General features: G+C 37.6%; 1 long non-coding RNA gene across 1 annotated transcript in view; it reads right to left on the bottom strand.

Annotated features, from left to right (window-relative positions):
• Positions 1-7,841: 7,841 nt before the first annotated feature.
• Positions 7,842-18,198, bottom strand: part of LOC125960729 (uncharacterized) — a 168,759-nt gene continuing 158,402 nt past the window's right edge. The window contains exon 4 of the long non-coding RNA XR_007470698.1: positions 7,842-8,233. This is a non-coding gene — a long non-coding RNA (uncharacterized LOC125960729). The remainder of the gene's footprint in view (positions 8,234-18,198) is intronic.

The following is an 18,198-nucleotide window of genomic DNA, read 5'->3' as shown; positions in this document are numbered from 1 at the left end:
GATTCAGTTACATGAATGGTATATCAAAGAAAAATTGCACCAGATGCAGGTAAACAGGTAAGGAAGACTTTATTCAGAACCACTGTACTAGGGAGAGAGATTGAGCTCAACTCGGTTGAAACAGAAAGCAAGATGACTTTTAAGTGTTGGGTTGAGGTAGTGGGAAGGCTGGTCAATGTGATTAAACCATCTGCATTTGCTAATTGGCACTTTATGAAGTTAGGTTCCTAGGCTCCCACAGAGACTGACAGACAGGGGCAGTATATTCTTGATGTCTTCAAAATTTGACATTTGAAAGGGATGGCTCCCAGCTTTTTGAGAAAGATTTTCTTGGTTATGAAACTGGCAAGAGGCCGGCCCCCTTACATATCAAAGGGCAGAGAAACAATACGTAATTACAAGTATTCTAAAGTAAGTGCTATAAGAAAATGGAGGTTAGGGCATAAACCCCTTAGTCCGGAAGTATCCTGTCTAAAGTTTAGTCAAGCTGAGGGGAACTTTAAGGCGTTCTTGGTCACTGCAAACAATATTAACATAATTATTCTTCCTGGTGAAAAAAGTTTTATAGCAATGCCCATTTTTAAAAGAAACTTATGTGTATTTCAATGAAGAGTCAATATCATTCACAAAAAGGATATATTTACTTTTATGCCAGAATTTTATGTGAATAAGAAAATCAATAATTAACCTTTACTTTACTGAACTTGTGCAGTCTTTAGTGGCAGAATTTTGAAGTTCCAAGAACAGATTAAAAACTAAAATTAGTAAGAAACAAATGGACTACCCTTCTGATTTAGTGAATCATTTATTCAAACAGAATAACTAAGAATAATGCCACTGCATCTTTTCATTGTAGCTCAGTCCCTTATCTCTAAGCCTTGTTAATACAAGGAAAGATATATCCAGCTCCAAAGCCACTGGTTTCCTATCACTTATTAAATGATTAGAGTCATATAACATTATAAAAGAATTGTAATGTATCTAGAAGTGTCTTAGGACTCTTGATAGGTAGGGCTTTCAAATAATTTAAAAATAAGTTTTCTAGTTTATTACTCTAAATTAGTAGAGCATAGATAGTTTCCCAAGTAGTTTTGCATATACAATTACTATTTTAATCTTCATAGCAGCATTTAAGGTGGACAGGGCATGTATCCACTTTACTGTTACACAAACAGGACTCAGAGAAATAAAAGATTACTTTGAGTGGCTACCAAACTTGAAGAGACAGGATGCGAAACAGTAGAGCACCTAAAACAAATACTGATATAGAATTTACAGGAAGAAAGGAGTTGCATATCAAAATCTCTTTTATTTGGTCAGTAACATGCAGCAAACATACTTTTGTATCATTTTTTATTCTTGCTTTTTAATGAATGTTTAAATCATCAAAAACTGAGGACAGACTAGAAGTAATTGAATTTAGGCTGTATCTGTAAATTTCTTATTTGTCCCAGAAATATTCTGCAACCAAGAGACTAAGTTGTCTTAGTCTACCATGGGATATCTGAAGTAGGTGGAATATTTTATCGAATAATGTTAAAACAGTGGATAGCAAAGAATCATGTAATACTAATACCTGCAGTTATCTTACTGAACCAAACTTGGATCCTCTTGCCCACGAACAGTAAAGCCAATCTACTGACACGGGGTTGTGATGAAGGAAAGCACAGCATTTATTGCAGGGCACCAAGCAAGGAGAATTGGCAGCTTGTGCTCAAAAAGACCTGAACTCCCCCAATGGCTTTCAGGGGAGAGTTTTTAAAGGCAGTGTGAGGGAGGGGGCTTCAGGGTGCATGATCTGCTCATGCACAATTCTCGGATTGGTTGACATCAAGGCGAGGTTTTGAGCATCACCAATCTTCTGGTTTCAACTAGACTGGGGTCTAGGCTCTTGCAGTTAGTAGTTTTCACCTGGTGGGTGTCTGCATCCTGTAAAAAAACAAAAAACAAAAAACACAATGTAGGAATGTGTGCCAGACCTTTATACCTTTCAGGGAACTGGAAGTTGGGAGATTCTGCTATGTCGCTGGTTTGTAGTCTAAATTGTTACCAGTTTCCCAGTCCAACAAGTACTGTTTCTACATCTTCACACTACCTAATCATTAATTCCTGAGTCAGCCTTTTGAGACTTAGGGGATGCCTGGGAGACTAAAGCAAAAGCCTTTCCCTTTAAAGGACAGGGACAAAGGGTCTTGTATATAGTCTTTTTTTAAAAACATCTTTATTGGAGCATAATTGCTTTACCATGGTGTGTCAGTTTCTGCTTTATAACAAAGCGAATCAGCTATACATATACATATATCCCCATATCTCCTCCCTCTTGCATCTCCCTCCCACCCTCCCTATCCCAACCCTCTAGGTGGCCACAAAGCACCTGTGCTATGCGGCTGCTTCCCACTAGCAATTTTACATTTGGTAGTATATATAAGCCCATGCCACTCTCTCACTTTGTCCCAGCTTACCCTTCCCCCTCCCCATGTCCTCAAGTCCATTCTCTACATCTGCATCTTTATTCCTGTGCTGCCCCTAGTTTCTTCAGAAACTTTTTTTTTTTTTAGATTCCATACGTATGTGTTAGCATATGGTATTTGTATTTCTCTTTCTGACTTACTTCACTCTGTATGACAGACTCTAGGTCCATCTACCTCACTAAAAATAACTCAATTTTGTTTCTTTTTACGGCTGAGTAATATTCCATTGTATATATGTGCCACATTTTCTTTATCCATTCATCTGTTGATGGACACTTAGGTTACTTCCATGTCCAGGCTATTGTAAATAGAGCTGCAGTGAACATTGTGGTACATAACTCTTTTTAAATTATGGTTTTCTCAGGGTATATGCCCAGTAGTGGGATTGCTGGGTCATATTGTAGTTCTACTTTTAAGTTTTAAGGAACCTCCATATGTTCTCCATAGTGGCTGTATTAATTTACATTCCCACCAACAGTGCAAGAGGGTTCCCTTTTCTCCACACCCTCTCCAGCATTTATTGTTTGTAGATATTTTGATGATGGCCATTCTGATTGGTGTGAGGTGATACCTCATTGTAGTTTTGATTTGCATTTCTCTAATAATTAGTGATGTTGAGCATTCTTTCATGTGTTTGTTGGCAATCTGTATATCTTCTTTGGAGAAATGTCTATTTAGGTCTTCTGCCCATTTCTGGATTGGGTTGTTTGTTTTTCTGATATTGAGTTGCATGAGCTGCTTGTATATTTTGGAGATTAATCATTTGTCAGTTGCTTCATTTGCAAATATTTTCTCCCATTCTGAGGGTTGTCTTTTGGTCTTGTTTATGGTTTCCTTTGCTGTGCAAAAGCTTTTAAGTTTCATTAGGTCCCATTTGTTTATTTTTGTTTTTAGTTCCATTTCTCTAGTAGGTGGGTCAAAAAGGATCTTGCTGTGATTTATGTCAGAGTGTTCTGCCTATGTTTTCCTCTAAGAGTTTGATAGCCTTAAATTTCAGTCTTTAATCCATTTTGAGTTTATTTTTGTATACAGTGTTAAGGAGTGTTCTAATTTCATTCTTTTACATATAGCTGTCCAGTTTTCCAAGCACCACTTACTGAAGAGAGTCTGAAGTCAGGGAGTCTGATTCCTCCCTGTGGTGCATCACATTGATTGATTTGCATATATTGAAGAATCCTTGCATTCCTGGGATAAACCCCACTTGATCATGGTGTATGACCCTTTTAATGTGCTGTGGGATGCTGTTTGCTAGTATTTTGTTGAGGATTTTTGCATCTATGTTTATCAGTGATATTGGCCTGTAGTTTTCTTTCTTTGTGACAGTTTTTTCTGGTTTCGTATCAGGGTGATGGTGTCTCATAGAATGAGTTTGGGAATGTTCCTCCCTCTGCTTTATTTTGGAAGAGTTTGAGAAGGACAGCTGTTAACTCTTGTCTAAATTTTTGACAGAAGATGCCTGTGAAGCCATCTGGTCCTGGGCTTTTGTTTGTTGGAAGATTTTTAATCACAGTCTCAATTTTCAGTGCTTGGATAGGTCTGTTTATATTTTCTATTTCTTCTTGGTTCAGTCTCGGAAGGTTGTGCTTTACTAAGAATTTGTCCATTTCTTCCAGGTTGTCCATTTTATTGGCATATAGTTGCTTGTAGTAATCTCTCATGATCTTTTGTATTTCGGCAGTGTCAGTTGTTACTTCTCCTTTTTCATTTCTAATTCTGTTGATTTGAGTCTTCTCCCTTATTTTCTTGATGAGTCTAATGGTTTATCAGTTTTGTTTATCTCCTCAAAGAACCAGCTTTTAGTTTTATTGATCTTTGCTTTTGTTTCCTTCATTTCTTTTTCCTTTATTTCTGATCTGATCTTTATGATTTCTTTCCTTCTGCTAACTTAGGGTTTTTTTGGTTCTTCTTTCTCTAATTGCTTTAGGTGTAAGGTTAGGTTGTTTATTTGAGATGTTTCGTGTTTCCTGAGGTAGGACTGTATTGCTATAAACTTCCCTCTTAGAACTGCTTTCGCTGCATCCCGTAGGTTTTGGGCTGTTGTATTTTCATTGTCATTTGTTTCTAGGTATGTTTGAGTTCCTCTTTGATTTCTTCAGTGATATCTTGTTTATTTAGAAGTGGATTGTGTAGCCTCCATGTGTTTGTATTTTTTACATATTTTTTCCTGTAATTGATATCTAGTCTCATAGTGTTGTGGTCAGAAAAGATACTTGATACAATTTCAATTTTCTTAATTTACCAAGGCTTGATTTGTGACCCAAGATATGATCTATTCTGGAGAATGTTCCATGAGCACTTGAGAAGAAAGTGTATTCTGTTGTTTATGGATGGAATGTCCTATAAATATCAATTAAGTCTGTGTTGTTTAACGTGTCATTCAAGGCTTGTGTTTCCTTATTTTCATTTTGGATGATCTGTCCATTGGTGAAAGTGGGGTGTTAAAATCCCCTACTATTATTGTGTTACTGTCTATTTCCCTTTTTATGGCTGTTAGCATTTGCCTTATGTATTGAGGTGCTCCTATATTGGGTGCATAAATATTTACAATTGTTACATCTTCTTCTTGGATTGATCCCTTGATCATTATGTAGTGTCCTTCTTTGTGTCTTGTAATAGTCTTTATTTTAGTCTATTTTGTCTGATAATGAGAGTTGCTACTCCAGCTTTCTTTTGATTTCCATTTGTATGGAATATCTTTTTCCACCCCCTCACTTTCAGTCTGTATGTGTCCCTAGGTCTGAAGTGGGTCTCTTGTAGACAACACATGTATGGGTCTTGTTTTTGTATTCATTCAGCCAGTTTTGGTTGGAGCACTTAATCCATTTACAGTTAACGTAGTTATCAATAATGTATGTTCCTATTACCATCTTCTTAATTATTTTGGCATTGTTATTGTAGGTGTTTTCCCTCTCCTGTGCTTCCTGCCTAGAAAAGGTCCTTTAGCATATGTTGTAGAGCTGCTTTGATGGTGCTGAATTCTCTTAGCATTTGCTTGTCTGTAAAGGTTTTAATTTCTCCATTGAATCTTAATTAGATCCTTGCTGGGTAGAGTTATCTTTGTTGTAGGGTTTTCCCCTTCATCACTTTAAATATGTTCTGACACTGCCTTCTGGCTTGCAGAGTTTTTGCTGAAAGATCAGCTGTTAACCTTATGGGGATTCCCTTGTATTTGTTGTTTTCCCTTGCTGCTTTTAATTTTTTTCTTTGAATTTAATTTTTGATAGTTTAATTAATATGTGTCTTGGTGTGTTTTTCCTTGGATTTATCCTGTATGGGACTCTCTGTGCTTCCTGGTGGTGATTAACTATTTCTTTTTCCATGTTAGGGAAATTTTCAACTATAATCTCTTCAAATATTTTCTCAGTTCCTTTCTTTTTCTCTTCTTCTTCTGGGACCCCTATAATTCGAATGTTGGTGCATTTAATGTTGTCCCAGAGGTCTCTGAGACTGTTCTCAATTCTTTTCATTCTTTTTCTTTATTCTGCTCTGCAGTAGTTATTTCCACTATTTTATCTTCCAGGTCACTTATCTGGTCTTCTGCCTCAGTTATTCTGCTATTGATTCCTTCTAGAGAGTTTTTAATTTCATTTATTGTGTTGTTCGTCATTGTTTGTTTACTCTTTAGTTCTTCTAGGTACTTAAACGTTTCTTGTATTTTCTCCATTCTATTTCCAAGATTTTGGATCTTCTTTACTATCATTACTCTGAATTCTTTTACATGTAGACTGTCCTTTTCTTCTTTATTTGTTTGGTCTGGTGGGTTTTTATCTTGCTCCTTCATCTGCTTCATCTCATTTTGCTTAACTTACTGTGTTTGGGGTCTCCTCTTTGCAGGCTGCAGGTTCATAGTTCCTGTTGTTTTTGGTGTCTGCCCCCAGTAGCTAATTTTCGTTCAGTGGGTTGTGTAGGCTTCCTGGTGGAGGGGACTAGTACCTGTGTTCTGGTGGATGAGGCTGGATCTTGTCTTTCTGGTGGGCAGGTCTGCATCCAGTGGTGTGTTTTGGGGTGTCTGTGGACTTATTATGACTTTAGGCAGCCTCTCTGCTAATGGGTGGAGTTGTGTTCCTGTCTTGCTAGTTGTTTGGCACAGGGTGTCCAGCACTGTAGCTTGCTGGTCGTTGAGTGGAGCTGGGTCTTAGCGTTGAGATGGAGATCTGTGGGATAGCTTTCGCTATCTGATATTACTTGGAGCCAGGAGGTCTCTCGTGGATTAATGTCCTGAACTCAGCCTTCCCACCTCAGAGGCACGGGCCTGACACATGGTTGGAGCACCAAGACCCTGTCAGCCACACGGCTCAAAAGAAAAGATGAAAAAAAGAAAGAGAAAGAGAGCAACCAAACCAAAATATAAATCCACCAATGATAACAAGCACTAAAAACTATACTAAAAAAAAAGAAATGGACAGACAGAACCCTAGGACAAATGGTAAAGATAGATATACAGACAGAATCACACAAGGAAGCATACACATACACACTCACAAAAAGGAGTTAAAGGAAAAAAAAATATATCATTGCTCCCAAAGTCCACTGCCTCAATTTTGGGGTTATTCATTGTCTATTCAGGTTTTCCACAGATGCAGCATACATCAAGTTGATTGTGGAGATTTAATCCACTGCTCCTGAGGCTGCTGGGAGAGATTTCCCTTTCTGTTCTTTGTTCACACAGCTCCTGGGGTTCAGCTTTGGATATGGCCCTGCCTCTTCATGTAGGTCACCTGAGGGCATCTGTTCCTGCCGAGACAGGATGGGCTTAAAGGAGCAGCTGATTAGGGGGCTCTGGCTTCTTCAGGCCAGGGGGAGGCAGGGGTACGGATGCAGGGCGAGCCTCGGGTAGCAGAGGCTGGTGTGATATTGCACCAGCCTGAGGCGTGTCATGTGTTCTCCCGGGAAAGTTGTCCCTGGATCACGGGACCCTGGCAGTGGCGGGCTGCACAGGCTCCCGGGAGGGGAGGTGTGGATAGTGACCTGTGCTCGCACACAGGCTTCTTGGTGGCTGCAGCAGCCGCCTTATTGTCTCTTGCTCAGTCTCTGAGGTCCCCGCTGATAGCTGTGGCTCGCACCTGTCTCTGGAGCTCATTTAGGTGGTGCTCTGAATCCCCTCTCCTCATGCACCCGGAAACAATGGTCTCTTGTCTCTTAGGCAGGTCCAGACTCTTTCCTGGACTCCCTCCCGGCTAGCTGTGGCGCAGTAACCCCCTTCAGGTTGTGTTCATGCAGCCAACCCCAGTCCTTTCCCTGGGATCCGACCTCTGAAACCCAAGCCTCAGCTCCCAGCCCCCGCCCGCCCCAGCGGGTGAGCAGACAAACCTCTTGGGCTGGTGAGTGCTGGTCGGCACCGATCCTCTGTGCGGGGATCTCTCTGCTTTGCCCTCTGCACCCCTGTTGCTGTGCTCTCCTCCGTGGCTCCGAAGCTTCCCCGCCACCACCCGCCATCTACACCAGTGTAGGGGCTTCCTAGTACGTGGAAACTTTTCCTCCTTTACAGCTCCCTGCCAGTGGTGCAGGTCCCGTCCCTATTCTTTTGTCTGTGTTTTTTCTTTTGCCCTACCCAGGTATGTGGGGAGTTTCTTGCCTTTTGGGAAGTCTGAGGTCTTCTGCCAGCATTCAGTAGGTGTTCTGTAGGAGTTGTTCCACATGTAGATGTGTTTCTGATGTATTTGTGGGGAGGAAGGTGATCACCACGTCTTACTCCTCTGCCGTCTTGAAGGTCTCCTCTTGTATACAGTTTCAATCCCCCCTTTTCTTTGATATTCCTCAATCTTGAGAGGAACAGGTTCGGGACAAGAAAGGGAATAAAATTGGGGATAGAGAGGTTAATGATAAACTCAGCAGGGGAACTGTTTTAAGAGGACTTGGCTTCAGTTATAAATAAAAACTAAGAATTTCTAATCAGAGGTGACCAGGATGTTAAAAACAAAGTTAGCAAAGGATCCAGGTCTTTGCTGGTACAGATGGATTAGTGGCATTTCATGTGCTGTAGTATATATATACACATGGGAAAAGTAAAGGTTCGTTGGAGAAGATGAAAATAAGGGAAGGACATCATGTAATCTTGAATACATGGATAAATGTGTTAGAATGAAGTATAAGCTTAGTAAAGTAGGGGAGAAACACACACCTATGTATATACACATAATCCAGCGAGTGTCATAGTAATTAAACAGCTGATTGGATTTACAGAACAGGGAGGAAAAGAAAGTAAGGGCACCTGATAGAGAATATGTATTTTGAGGAAGATACAGAAAATATAGTAAAAGAAAGAAACTTCAAATCTAAGATAAAGGACTCAAGGCTAAGTAAAGCAAATATTTAACTTTGGTCATATATAAATGTCTTTGTTCCAAAACCCAAACAAGTACTTGATAGTATTTTTTTTTATTTTCATCAGTATATATTTTAAAACTTTTATAGTTAGGTAGTATATCTTGTGAGCCATACAAATTTATCTTTGTTAAATGTTTAGTTCCCTGTTGAAACTACATATAATATTCAGAAAAGAATCTTACACCAAAATCCACTATGATTTCAAACTAAAAATAATATCCTCCAAAGCTAACAGCATATAGTAAAATATTCCTTCAAATTTAACACAGAATTAAAATAGGTAGTAACTTAGTATTTGAAATAAAGTTTCCTCTAAAACTGACCATTGGGCGGCCATTTGATTTTGAATGACTCATTTAATTTTTAACTTTTTATTTTGAGACAATTTTGAAATAGATGAATTGCAAATCTATCACAGAATTTTGGTTTATCTTTGCCTGTCAGCACTTTAGAAATGTTTCTCCATCTTCTGGCTTACGTAGTTTATGATAAGAAGTATGCTATAATTCATAGTTTTGTTCCTCTGTACAATGTCTTTCTCTGTCCTCAAGAGTTTCTTGTTGCCTTTTGTTTTCAGCAATTTCTGTGATATACTTAGGTTTTTATTTCATTATTTATTGGTGTTCTGATAACATATTTGAAAATTCTTGGCCATCAGTTCTGCAAATACTTCATCTGTCCTGTTTCTTTTTATGAATTCTAATTCAACATGTCAACTATTGATAGTCTTGGGTGCACTGTTTTTTGTTTTTAGTGTTTTTATTTCTCTTTGTGTTTCAGTTTGGATAGTTCCTACTAACTTCAACTTTGCTAATTTGTTCACCAGTTACAGTGAATCTATTGATAAGTGAGCCCCCCAGATGTATTTGTTTTCTGTCACCAATTTTTCATTTGTGGCATTTTCACTTCATTCTTCTCTATAGGTTCCATCTCTCCTGAAATTATTCATCTGATCTTTCATATTGCTCATCATTTTCTTTAGAGTTTTTAATATTTTAAACATATTTATTTTAAGTTCTGTGTCAGCTAGTTTCAACAAATGTGTCGTATCTGAGTCTGATTCTGATAATTGCTTTGTCTCTTGGGAGTATGTCTCTTGCGAGTATGTCTCTTGCCTTTTGTGTGTCAAATTTTTTTGATGAAAGCCAGATAAACTGAGTAGAATGCCACTATTTTGGTATCCAGTTTTTAAGCCTGGGAATAGTAACATGTCTCCTTCTGCCATATTTTTAATATGAGGATTTGCATTAATCTAGTTAGGAATTCAGCTGGGTTTGGGGCTTGTTAATATGTCATGCTCAGTGCACCACAGTTTTGTTATTCCTCAAGCAGTACATTGTGTCAGGATAAGGACCAGTGTTTTAAAGGGGTTTTATTTGTTTTTTGTCTCTTTGTTCCACCCGTGACTTTAGGTATTTCCTCTGCACTACACCTCAGAGAGGGTTTCCTCCCATCCTCATATCCCTCCCCTGTATCTCTCTCAATGATATTTTGCTGTTATTACTCAAATTTGTTAACCTGAGAGGGAGGGGTTGAGCATTAGGAAGACCTTCTCTGTCATTATTTATTAAGGCTCAATTTTTGGAAGGCATAGTATCGTATCCCTTGTCTAAGAAGTGTGGCTTCCTCAATGTTCCTGCCCTTCTCCCTGCTATAGTTCTGGCCTCTACCTCAGGAATAGTTATTTTCTGTTTCCTTCCACATGTTCTAATACGTTTTTCACTAGGAAGAGTGACAGTGTTTTCTGTCATTCCCCTATATAGATAAACACTTATTCCACAAGCAAGACAGGGGAGAAGTATCCCTGTGGAGTTTCATGACCCTCCCACTGTGGCTGCTTTCCCACACCCATAAACCCATACCACACACTCAGAAGTTTCTCCAGTGTTCAATGTGATGGGAGCACAGCCTCCAATTCCTGCAGCATCCTGGGTTTACAATCTCTTGCAGGGCACAATTGACCTCCACCAATTCATCAACTGTGCTTTCTGACTTCCTCTATCTGGCAACTAATTGCATCTATCCCAGGGATCTCAGGTAAGGCTATGTTTGCTTCTCTTCTATTTTGACATAAATTTCTCTTTAGGTTTTGCCCCAGTTGGCTGCCCTGCTCTTCTGTTTCTGATTCGAGAAACCTCTTGAATTTATAATTTGTCCAGTGTTTCTTATCCTTCCTAAGAGCTAGAAAAACACAATTCACTAGGTTCAGAGGACTGGGGATAAGTAAAGCATAAATAATCAAGGCTGATCTCTAGTCCTAAAAGATTCTACCAACTATTGAGGAATTTTAGCATACTTATAAAATACATATAAAAATTGAATATTTTTATTAAACAATATTTTAAATTTCTTGAGGAAATTGCATTCTGAAAATATTTTAGAAATTAAAATTTGAACAAGACCCATGAAATAAAAAGGAAATATTCCTGGTCCCACAGAGGGGTATTTGCCTCTTAATTTTAATTGTACTTAAATTATTTTTATTGTTGAGTTAGTTGTTATCAAAAAAGATACAAAATATTTGTCAGCTCTAAGCACTACACATGGATATCTCTAGTGGATTCATGTTTCCCTGTTTTCAAATTTTGCTAGGAAAATATTTTATAAAGGAAAAGAAATGTCAGGATATTGACCCTACAATAGTTATACAGCTCTAAGTGATTAGTTACCTTTTATTCAATTTTATAAATGAAAGTTGTAGATAAATGCAAATGTCATTGTTTACAACAAAGTCTACAATATTACATGTCCTCTAATGCACACTGGTTAATCTGAAAAAGCTTTTATATCAATATAAATAGGGTTTTCATTCTCATGATTATCCATAAAATAAAACTTGAATTGCTCAAATATATACCAATTGGTGTTTTAGTAATGAAGAAAATTTAAAAACTACAATTGAACACAAAAGTTAGAATATGAAAAATTGAAAGACACTATCACCTTTCTTAATTTTATAATATTAAGTAAATTGAACATATTTTTTTATGGCTGCCATTTGAATTTTTATAATATTGTTGGGTTTGGATTTACAAACTCCAAAACCCCATTAGACCAATTATCTTGGGCCCGGACCACAGAGACAATGCATTTCTTTTTCAAACTCTCCTACCATGGATTCTGTGAGAATAACAACAAATTATCTTAAGCTACTACATAATTTACCATAAAAGTTAGCAGCTTAAAATATAAGTGATAGGAAAAACAACTGCTTATAAGTGTGGATGGCTGAGACAATATTAATCAAAACAGAAAGTGGAATAGAAAAGTGTTACTTTAAAATTAGATGATGGAAGGAGATGAAGAGGTTAATGTCTAGTAGTTCTTAAGTTTAGGGTGACAGTATGAAAAAGAAATCTGAATCTGAAAATCTATCAGAGTAATTTTAGAAGCCATAGAGTGGCTTCTTGACTCTTTCCTGAGAAAAGTAAATACATGAAAAGAGGAGAGGAAGAAATATTCATAGAACTATAAGAGAAGGGCAAGCTGTAGAAAATGAGAAAACCAGAGAATTTACAAATTCCTTGAAAATAAGAGTAAAGAGGATGAGTGATAATGAATCAAAAATAATATGGAAAGGGCACTTTTTACTTGTTTTACTGGATGTTTCAAGATAGAGATATATAATGGAAAATTACCACATGTGTTCAAACACATAGAAGTCCTATAATAATGCGATAGAAGTAAATTAAGTCTTCTTGTGTTTTAGTGCAACCAAAATCTGTAATATTTACATGCCAGGCACTTTGATAGGTACTGGTGATACAAAACAACAAGCCTATCTTGCCTTTGAGGAATGGAGATTTAATAAGAGAGTGCATCTATTTGAGTCATACAGTAGGATACTTCAGAAATGAATGAAACATGAGTCTGTTAAAGGGATGTTACTCCTGAATAGCCCATCAATTCAAAAGTCTCACTTAACATTCAGGGTTTGAACAGCATGCAGCCACTAAAGAAGGCAGGCATTTAGCCAAAGTTTTCCAAACATTCCCAATGTAGCAAAAAAAGGAATCAGAGTGGCCTAGGGAGATTTGTCAAGGTCCCATCCCAATGCTACTTCAAGTGAGACAGTTTCTACTTTGGCCTCTCTGTAAAGATTTGTACGTGTGGAAGTTTGCATCCTTATCAGATGTGCAATCATGCTTTCCATTTTGTGTGGGTGCCTGTGGGTAAATGAGTAAAAACCTTTAAAGAAAGATTACATGTGCTCCTTGGTATTGCACGTGTCTGTTGTTTTTCGTTTAGTTTTTGGTGTTTTGTGGGGTTTTTTACATCAATCTATCTCTCAAATTTAACCTCTTAAAAAGCTTGCAGCTAATAGAGAAGGGAATTCGTATTGAGCCAGAAGTCAAGTTTTATTAAAAAGGTAACTTGACCTGAAATAGCTATTTGTCCTGTGAGTGGAGGAGATGGTAAATATTTCTGGTCACAGTGTGAAGTTTGTTAAAAATCAGAGATATCTATAACTTGACATTTCTATAGTCTGAAAAATGTCACGTATAACTAGCACATAGGCAAAAGGGACAGGAAGGCCATATCAAACTTCTTTACATAAATGGAATTTGACTCAGGAGACTTTCGCAATGTATGTAGGGATCCCGAATTCCACTAGAAATGCCTTAGCAGTCCCTACAGTCAAATACCCACCTCTAACTTGCCCATGCAAACATTAGAAGAATGTTATAGGTACTGAAGCTTCAGGCTAACCAAATATGATGATTTAAATATTTTCCCTAGACTTGTTTCAGGATAGAAAATTATGATTAATAAAATTGCTTTAGTTCCTTTTAGGGACAGAGAGCCAGACTAAATGTTTTCATTAATTCAATCTACCTTGCAGACTATTTTCTTTAAGTGCATCTAATTATAAGATTGTTTTCATAACTAAATAGAAACAATATTTTTCACTTTTAAAGCAATTTTGGATTTTGATTCTTATACATGATTAGGTGTGGGTTTAATTTTTTTCTAAAAACATAATATTACTCCTAATGGTAAATAAATGCTTGGTGAAAACCATTGGGGTGAAAGCCTAAAATGTATTATGGCGAAAACCCAACACATTTAAAAATATAATGACTGACAGGAGAAGGGCCAAATGGTGGAGTAGAAAGACCCTGAGCTCACCTCCTCCCATAAGCACACCAGACTTTTGCAGAACAACCATTGATGGAGATCCTACCCAAAAAGATCTTATACAACTAAAGACATAAAAGGAACTACATCAAGACAGGTAGGAGGGGTAGACTAAGAATATAGTCAAGTCCCATAACTCCAGGTGGGCAACCCACAAACAAGAGAGGAAAAAATAAAGATCTATAAAAACAAACCCCAGGGACTTCTGGCGGTGCAGTGGTTAAAAATCCGCCTGCCAGTGCAGGGGACATGGGTCAGAGCCCTGGTCCAGGAAGATCCCACATGCTGCAGAGCAACTAAGCCTGCACGCCACAGCTACTGAGCCTGCACTCTAGAGTCCGTGCTCTGCCACAAGACAAGCCACCACAATGAGAAGCCTGTGCACTGCCACAAAGAGTAGCCCCTGCAACTACAGAAAGGCCCACACGCAGCAACAAAGACCCAACACAGCCAAAAATAAATTCTTTTTAAAAAAACCTCAATTAACAAATGGCAATAAGAACATACATATCAATAGTACCTTAAATGTAAATGAACTAAAATTTGCAATCAAAAGACAGAGTGAGGGCTTCCCTGGTGGCGCGGTGGTTGAGAGTCCACCTGCTGATGCAGGGGACACGGGTTCATGCCCTGGTCTGGGAAGAATCCCACATGCCGCGGAGCGGCTGGGCCCGTGAGCCATGGCCACTGAGCCTGCACGTCTGGAGCCTGTGCTCCGCAACGGGAGAGGCCACAACAGTGAGAGGCCCACGTACCACAAAAAAAAAGACAGAGTGGCTGAATGAATATAAAAACAAGACAAGTATATAAGCTGCCTACATGCAACTCACAGCAGATCTAGACACATAGAGACTAAAAGTGAGAGGATGGAAAAAGGTATTCCATGCAAATGGAAATCAAAAGACAGTTGGGGTGGCAAAGCTTACATCAAACAAAATCAAGACTGTTATGAGAGACAAACGAGGACAATATATAATGATTAAAAAATCAAGAAGTTACAACTGGAAATATACATATACCCAACATAGGAGAACCTTAATACATAAAGATTAATGGACATAAAGGGAGAAATTTACAGTAACACAGTAATAGAAGGGGACTTTAACACCCTACTTACATCAATAGATTATCCAGACAGAAAATCAATAAGGAAACACTGGCCTTAAATGACACATTAAACCAGGTGGACTTAATTTATATTTATAGAGCATTCCATCTGAAAGCAGTAGAATACACATTCTTTTAAAGTGTACATGGAACATTCTCCAGAATAGATCACATGATAGGCCACAAAATAAGCCTTAGTAAAGAAAATTGAAATTATATCAAGCATCTTTTCCAACCACAATGCTATGAGAATAGACATTAACTGCAAGAAAAAAATTGCAAAAAAAAAAAACAAACCCCACAGGGAGGCTAAACAATATGCTTTCTAAATAAGCAATGGACCACTGATGAAGTCAAAGAGAAAATCAAGAAATGGCTAGAGACAAATGAAAACAAAAACACAATGATCCAAAAACCTAAGGGACGCAGCTAAAGCAGTTCCAAAAGGGAAGTTTATAGTGATATACGCTTGCCTCAGGAAACAAAAGTCTGAAACAACCCAACCTTACACCTAAAGCAACTAGAGAAAGAAGAAAAAACTAATGTAACGTTAGTGGAAGAAAATCATAAAGATCAGCACAGAAATAAATGAAATAGAGATTTAAAAAACCATAGGAAAGATCAATGAAACTAAAAGCTGGTTCTTTGAAGAGATAAACAAAATTGATAAACCTTTAGCCAGACTCAAGAAAAAAAGGGAGCAGGCCCAAATCCATGAAATCAGAAATAAATATGGAGAAGTTACAACCAACATCACGGAAATACAAAGGATCATAAGAGACTACTACTAACAACTGTACACCAATGAAGTGGACAACTTAGAAGAACTGGACGAATTCTTAGAAATGTACAATCTCCCAGGATTGAGCCAGGAAGAAATATAAAATATGAACAGACCAATTACCAGTACTGAAATTGAATCAGTAATTTAAAAACTTCCAATAAACAGAAGTCCAGGACCAGATGGCTTCACAGGTGAATTCTACCAAACATTTGGAGAAGAGTTAACACCTGTCCTTCTCAAACTATTCCAAAAATTTTCAGAGGAAGGAACACTCCCAAACTCATTCTATGAGGCCACAATCACCCTGATACCAAAACCAAAGATATCACAGAAAAAGAAAATTACAGGCCAGTAACACTGATGAACATAGATACAAAACTCCTCAACAATGCATTAGCAAATCGCCTCCAACAATACATTAAAAAGAGCATACACCATGATCAAGTGGGATTTATCCTAGTGATGCAATAATTTTTCAATATCCACAAATCAGTCAATCTGATATACCACATTAACAAATTGAAGAATAAAAATCAAATGATCACCTCAACAGGTGCACAAAAAGCTTTTGACAAAAGTCAACATCCATTTATGATAACTCTCCAGAGAGTGGGCATAGAGGGAACATACCTCAACACGATGAAGGCCGTATATGACAAACCCACAGCCAACATCAGACTCAAATGGTGAAAAGCTGAAAGAATTTCCTCTAAGATCAGGAACAGGACACGGATGCCCACTGTCCCCACTTTTATTCAACATAGTATTGGAAGTCATAACCACAGCAATCAGAGAAGAAAGAGAAGTAAAAGTGTCACAGTTTGCAGATGATACGATACTATGCATAGAAAATCCTAAAAATGCCATCAGAAAACTATTAGAACTCATCAATTAATTCCATAAATTTGTAAGATACAAAATTAATATACAGAAATTGGTTGCCTTTCTATACACTAACAACAAACTATAAGAAAGAAATTAAGAAAACAATTCCATTTACCATCACATCAAAAAGAATAAAATACCAAGGAATAAATATACCTAAGGAGGTAAAAGACGTGTACTTAGAAAACGATTTCACACTGATGAAAGAAATTGAAGACAACACAAACAGCTGGAAAGATACACTGTGTTATTGGATTTTAAGTATTAATATTGTTAAAATGACCAAACTACCCAAGGCAGTCTACAGATTCAGTGCAATCCCTATCAAAATACCAATAGCATTTTTCACAGAACTAGAAAAAATACTATTAATATTTGTATGGAAACACAAAAGACCCAAAATAGCCAAAACAATTTTGAGAAGGAACAACAGAGCTGGAATCACAGTCCCTGACTTCAGACTATACTACAAAGCTACAGTCATCAAAACAGTCTGGTACTGGCACAAAGACAGACACATAGATCAGTGGAACTGAAAAGAGAGCCCAGAAATAAACCCATGTATTATGGTCAATTAATATGTGACAAAGGAGGCAAGAATACACAATGGAGAAAAGATAGTCTCTTTGGTAAGTCATGCTGGGAAAACTGGACAGCTACATGTAAAGAATGAAATTAAAACATTCTCTAACTCCATATACAAAAACAAACTCAAAATGGCTTGAAGACCTAAATGTAAGACCAGAAACCATAAAACTCCACAGGAAAACATAGGCAGAACACTCTCTGACATTAATCATTGCAACATTTTGGGGCGGGGGGTCTATCTCCTAAAGCAAAGGAAATAAAAGCAAAAATAAACAAACTGTACATAATTAAACTTAAAAGCATTTGCATGGCAAAGGAAACCATCAACAAAACAACAGACAGCCTACTGAAAGGGAGAAAATATTTGCTTACTGACATGACCAATAAGTGGTTAATATCCAAAATATATAAACATCTCATACAACTTAACATTAAAAAAAAAACGATTAAAAAAATGGGCAGAAGATCTGAAGATATTTTTCCAAAGAGGAAATAGAGATGGGTCAACAGGCACATGAAAAGATGCTAAACATTGCTAATCATCAGTGAACTGCAAATCAAAACCAAATGAGGTATCACCTCACACCTGTCAGAATGGCTATCATCAATAAGAACACGAATAACAAACATTGGCGAGGATGTGGAGAAAAGGGAATCCTTGTACACTGCTGGTGGGAATGTACTGGTGCAGCCACCATGTAAAACAGCATGGAGGTTTCTCAAGAAACTAAAAATAGAGCTACCGCATGACCCAGCAATTCCACTCTAGGTGTATATCTGAAAGAAAATGAAAACACTAATTTGAAAAGATACGTGCACCACAGTGTGCATAGCAGCATTATTTACAGTTTCCAAGATATGGAAGCAACCTAAGTGTCCATCAAAAGAAGATATGGT

The sequence above is a fragment of the Orcinus orca genome, chromosome 12, assembly GCF_937001465.1.
Source record: "Orcinus orca chromosome 12, mOrcOrc1.1, whole genome shotgun sequence".
Lineage (NCBI taxonomy): Eukaryota > Metazoa > Chordata > Mammalia > Artiodactyla > Delphinidae > Orcinus > Orcinus orca.
The sequence above is the reverse complement of the archived record's forward strand: the minus strand, read 5'-3'. Positions and strand labels throughout refer to the sequence as shown.